Raw genomic sequence first — 6,000 nt, forward strand, 5'->3', positions numbered from 1 at the left:
AATAAAATCGATTTGTAATCTAAGTAAATATTTTTTATTTAGTTTTATTAAAAATGCTTGCTTGTCAAACAAAAAAATTAAAGCTTCATCTGGCATTCATGATTGAATAATAAAAGATGGTGTAAAGTTCGACAACTGATTTCGAATGCTACTGAATTCATTGATGCAATTTGGAAGTAAGGGAAAAGGGGCATAACTTCATTCCTTTTCTGAAACGGTAGTAAAAAATTGGGAAATGTCGATGTAAAATGTAGAACAATTTTATGAATAGTACTTAGTTATTTATATTTTTAACTCAACCATTTGAAATTGGCGGCCGGCATAGCCGAATGGGTTGGTGCGTGACTACCATTCGAAATTCAGAGAGAACGTAGGCTCGAATCTCGCTGGAACACCAAAATTAAGAAAAAGTTTTTTCTAAGAGCGGTCGCCCCTCGGCAGTCAATGACAAGCCTCCGAGGGTATTTCTGCAATAAAAAGGCTCCTCTTAAAAAATATCTGCCATTCGGAGTCGGCTTGAAACTGTAGGTCTCCCATTTGTGGAACAACAGCAATACGCACGCCACAAATAGGAGGAGGGGCTCGAAGGCGAAGATTTAGTAATGGTTCGCAAATTTGCTTTGCTATGATTTTTCTTAAGTTTTATTCTAACTCCTTAAGCTCGTAGGTTTACAAACAATTATGATACCCAAAACCAAACAGAAATAAAATAAATGAGCAATCAAAACTTAATATTTTCAACTTAATTGTTGGTTTTTAATAATTTCTGCCACTTTCGCCACGTTTCACGAAAGTTTTAACAACCTATGGCATATCGTAGAAGCTATAAGTATCGCATGAAAAAGATATGTTTCCCATTCTCAGAATACCTATGCAAATCAATATACGAATTTTAGGTATTTACCTGCGCCTTATCGCCCCAAGCGCAATGAATTATTTTGGTTAGGTCTTCTAATTTTTTAATCTGAAAGTATTTGACTTGGATTTCCATTTATGACTTTTTACAACTCGCTCTTTAAGACGGGCCAATTATTTTTTCAAATGAAACACATGTCAATCAAAATATGTTCTAAATAAAAATTCTTTTAAATAAAACTACACTTTTTACATAAAAATGAATTTACTCTGCTTGCGTAGAAGCGTCAACCAAAGGGTGGACCGTCTCGTGCTAATTCCAGGAATGAAAAATTTCAAATGGCATCGAAAGGGCATCACTTGAGAACTTCGCCATTCTCCGATCAAACTCGGTCTCGAAATCCGTTACCGTTATCATGTAAACTTTTTCTTCTGGTTTCAATGAAGTGCCTTACAATTTTATCTAATCTTTTCTTTTCATTTTGTCTTTTGGGGCAGGAACAAACTTAAAGTTTTCTTTAAGCTGAGAATGGCAAATGCAAATTTCTGTTCAGTAAGGTTGGCAGGTCATTACGAATCGTTGAACGCCAGAATAACCCTTCCAAATTGTTGAAATTTACTTTGAAAAAAAATGAATCTGAAAAATAAAGATAAGATAAAGAAAGATAAAGACAGAAATAGAGATAGAGTTAGAGATAGAGATAGAATAGAGATAAAGATAGATAGAGTTAGAGATAGAGATAGAAATAGAGATAGAGATATATATAGAGATAGAGATAGAGATAGAGACAGAGACAGAGATAGAGATGGAGATAGAGATAGAGATAGAGATAGAGACAGAGACAGAGATAGAGTTAGAGATAGAGATAGAGATAGAGATAGAGATAGAGATAGAGGTCGGATAGATATGTTATAAATGATTTATTTTCATTATATAATTTCTTGAAAAAGTATATTAATTTTCTCTGTAAAAAATCGATGATGCCAAAAAAGAGGTGAATCATACTGACTTTTGTTTAAGGGGGTAGTATGGTTAATTCGGTGTAAAACAAGCATATTTTTCGAAATTTTTTTTGTCGACACAGTTGATTTATTCAAAATTTTAAAATTAATATACTTCATTATAAAGTCATATTTAAAGAATATTGTGTGAAATTTTCATTGATTTTTATGAAGAAATGAATTGGTGGCAGCGAATCTTCGCGGACGTCTCATAAAAAAGTTTTATTGCGGTGTCCCTCAGAACTCATTACTGGATCAACTAAAATCAAAAAACCAAATTGATTTCATCAGCTAATAAAGTTTCGCAGGTAACAACGTCGAATTTTGTTTTTTTTTTTTTTTTTTTAAATTTTTTAAAGCGCTTTGAAGTCAAAACACCGATTTTTCATAAAAAAAACTTGAAAACTTTGTTGTTTTAAAATATGACAAAATTAAAAAAAAAAAAAACTCGACGTTGTTACCTGCGAAACTTTATTAGCTGATGAAATCAATTTGGTTTTTTGATTTTAGTTGATCCAGTAATGAGTTCTGAGGGACACCGCAATAAAACTTTTTTATGAGACGTCCGCGAAGATTCGCTGCCACCAATTCATTTCTTCATAAAAATCAATGAAAATTTCACACAATATTCTTTAAATATGACTTTATAATGAAGTATATTAATTTTAAAATTTTGAATAAATCAACTGTGTCGACAAAAAAAATTTCGAAAAATATGCTTGTTTTACACCGAATTAACCATACTACCCCCTTAAAATACGCAGTAAAACGCAGATTCTTAATTTAATGTGTTCTCCTTTATTAGTATTCAAGAGAAAGTAGGAAAGTGTAATACAAAGAAAATACTATAAAAAAGAAAGAAGAAAAAGAAGAAGAGTACTATAAAAAAGTATTTGTGTTACTATAAACATGAAAGTTCGCATATACATTTAACAAATAATTTGTTTTCTCTTAAATGCTATTATTAAATCAATTATTTCATGAATAAAAGAAACCATTTGCTTATCCTAAATTGATTGTTTATAATTATAGACGAATTTGAAAATATGTATATTCAATTTCAGAATTTCCTTTATAACAGAGGTTGCTTTAAAATGCTGGACAATCTTTTCCTTTAAAGACTAAATTATATAGGTATATAGGTATGATACTTAAAAATATAATCGTATAAAAAAACATTTATCCCACTGTTCAGTACGAATTATTGTGTTAAATAGTGCTCAAGTAAATTTCAAAGATTTTCTAGCAATCTGTGGTTCACCTGAAAGCAAAAGGAATTATATATATGTATTTTTTGTGCAGCTCTTATTTGTTTTCCATGATTTTTGTTTATAACTGCTACACAATCGAAGATTCAGTTCTTCTTCTTATGTGACGCTACAAAACAATTTTAATCTCACAAAAAATTTTACATGCACACACGCATTTTATAATATAAGGCAAAAAAAAAAAATTAAAAGAAAAATATTTGAGCGCTAAATAACCATAGCACAGGGTCTTAGTGACCAGTTTTGATAATTTGTTTATTTCCCATTTAATTTCAATAATTTTTTGATGAAAATAAAAATCATTTTCCTACAAAAAAAATTATCAAATTTTGTACTAATTAAAAAAAAAATTTAATTAAACGAGAATTTCAAACTTTCTACAGAATTTTTAGACAAATTTCGAGTACGCAGGGTGCAAGTTCGAATTCATTCAAAAATTGCATTGCATTTTTTTTCAGGATTTCAATTTTTTTCGTAATCTTTAGACAAATTTCGGACAAGTGCGAAGTAATTCAAAAATTGCGTTGGTTTTCGAATTGTTTTGCTGACGGTCCTGGGCGTTTTATTCCATATGAAAAAGAAAGTTTTTAATATTTTTCAAATTGCTTAAAAGTATGTACGAGTATATGTATGACATATGTATTTACTTATGCATACATAAAACCAACATTTAACTCGGAAAATCTAAGATGATCGTTTTTGTTGTATTTCGTGTATTTCAGACATCTTTCTTCATATATTATTGTATATATACACATAGGTGGGCACACTGCATTATAAATTTACTGCATTACAAATAGCAGTAATCAGTAAAATTTTACTGATAATGAAGTTTAATTTGCATTACCAGTAAACTTTTACTGATTACTGAAAAAAATTGCAGTAAAAATATTTTTTTACTGATTACTGAAAAAAAAATTGCAGTAAAAATATTTTTTTACTGATTACTGAAAAAAATTGCAGTAAAAATATTTTTTTACTGATTACTGAAAAAAATTGCAGTAAAAATATTTTTTTACTGATTACTGAAAAAAATTACAGTAAAAATATTTTTTTACTGATTACTGAAAAAAATTGCAGTAAAATTACTGATAATATAATTTGATTTGCATTATCAGTATAATATTTACTGTTTATGGGAAGTCAAAATGTAATACACTCTCATCACGAAATTCAATCATTTATGTACTCAATAATTCTTTCTTTTTTTTGGTTTCTCTTATTTTCCTAAATAACAAAATAATAGCCCCATAACTGTAACTGTCGTACAATCCAAACAAAAGAATTGGACGAAGATTTTTTTTTTAATATAATACCCCATTACCGTCATCTGCACCTGTAGAACGGTTGTTTTCATTCGCTGGAATTGTAAATCGGTCCAGAAGGCAAAAACTCAGCGATGCAAATTTTGAAATGCTTGTGTTAAGAAAGGCTAATAGCTAATAGCAAATCAAATTATATTAACAGTATTTTACTGCAATTTTTTTCAGTAATCAGTAAAAAATATTTGTACTGCAATTTTTTTCAGCAATCAGTAAAAAAATATTTTTATTGGAATTTTTTCCAGTAATCAGTCATAGGTGGGCACACTGCATTATAAATTTACTGCATTACAAATAGCAGTAAGCAGTAAAATTTTACTGATTACTGAAAAAAATTTGCATTACCAGTACACTTTTACTGATTACTGAAAAAAATTGCAGTAAAAATATTTTTTTACTGATTACTGAAAAAAAATTGCAGTAAAAATATTTTTTTACTGATTACTGAAAAAAATTTGCATTACCAGTACACTTTTACTGATTACTGAAAAAAATTTGCATTACCAGTACACTTTTACTGATTACTGAAAAAAATTTCAGTAAAAATATTTTTTTACTGATTACTGGAAAAAAATTGCAGTAAAAATATTTTTTTACTGATTACTGAAAAAAATTTCAGTAAAAATATTTTTTTACTGATTACTGGAAAAAAATTGCAGTAAAAATATTTTTTTACTGATTACTGAAAAAATTGCAGTAAAATTACTGATAATATAATTTGATTTGCATTATCAGTATAATATTTACTGTTTATGGGAAGTCAAAATGTAATACACTCTCATCACGAAATTCAATCATTTATGTAAAATATATATATCAGATACACGTATTTATTCCCAGTCAATATATTGAATTAATGATTTACAATGATTTAGGATCTATAAATGAACATGACAGTGATGAGGAAACTTACACTGACTCCGATTCAGATGACCCGTCATCTGCACCTGTATAACGGTTGTTTTCATTCGCTGGAATTGTAAATCAGTCTAGAAGGCAAAAACTCAGCGATGCAAATTTTGAAATGTTTGTGTTAAGAAAGGCTAATAGCTAATAGCAAATAAAATTATATTAACAGTAATTTTACTGCAATTTTTTCAGTAATCAGTAAAAAAATATTTTTACTGCAATTTTTTCAGTAATCAGTAAAAAAATATTTTTACTGCAAATTTTTTTCAGTAATCAGTAAAAAAATATTTTTACTGGAATTTTTTCAGTAATCAGTAAAAAAATATTTTTACTGCAAATTTTTTTCAGTAATCAGTAAAAAAATATTTTTACTGCAATTTTTTTCAGTAATCAGTAAAAAAATATTTTTACTGCAAATTTTTTTCAGTAATCAGTAAAAAAATATTTTTACTGCAATTTTTTCAGTAATCAGTAAAAAAATATTTTTACTGCAAATTTTTTTCAGTAATCAGTAAAAAAATATTTTTACTGCAAATTTTTTTCAGTAATCAGTAAAAGTTTACTGGTAATGAAAATTAAATTGCAATATCAGTAAAATATTATATTTACTGCATTCTTACTGTTACTGCAAAGTGCCCACCTAT

Source organism: Anastrepha ludens, chromosome 5 (assembly GCF_028408465.1).
Source record: "Anastrepha ludens isolate Willacy chromosome 5, idAnaLude1.1, whole genome shotgun sequence".
Taxonomy (NCBI): Eukaryota; Metazoa; Arthropoda; class Insecta; order Diptera; family Tephritidae; genus Anastrepha; species Anastrepha ludens.